Source organism: Penaeus monodon, chromosome 33 (genome assembly GCF_015228065.2).
Source record: "Penaeus monodon isolate SGIC_2016 chromosome 33, NSTDA_Pmon_1, whole genome shotgun sequence".
In the NCBI taxonomy this organism is placed as follows: domain Eukaryota; kingdom Metazoa; phylum Arthropoda; class Malacostraca; order Decapoda; family Penaeidae; genus Penaeus; species Penaeus monodon.
Window position 1 is genome coordinate 17,409,941 of NC_051418.1, and position 314 is coordinate 17,410,254.

The window sequence follows — 314 nt, forward strand, 5'->3', positions numbered from 1 at the left end:
GCTCTTGTGGACTCCATTCTACGGAACCGAAATTCTATTTGTGAATTCTAAAGGCTATAATTTAAAGCCTACTCCTTTGCGACGAAATAAGAGCAGTAAAATAGATATATTCATAAAGTATCTTTCCTTTCAGCAAAGCGACAGACGAAACCCGAGAGACCCGAAAGTAAAAGGTTGGAAGTAAGAGAGAAACAAAAGTCTGGGATTTGTGCGACATCCTTGAAGCCTTTTGATTCAGGAACTATTGGGATATTTAACGAAACAGAAACAGGAAGAGAGATGTTAAACTTTCTCTTATATCGTCTTTCTTGTCT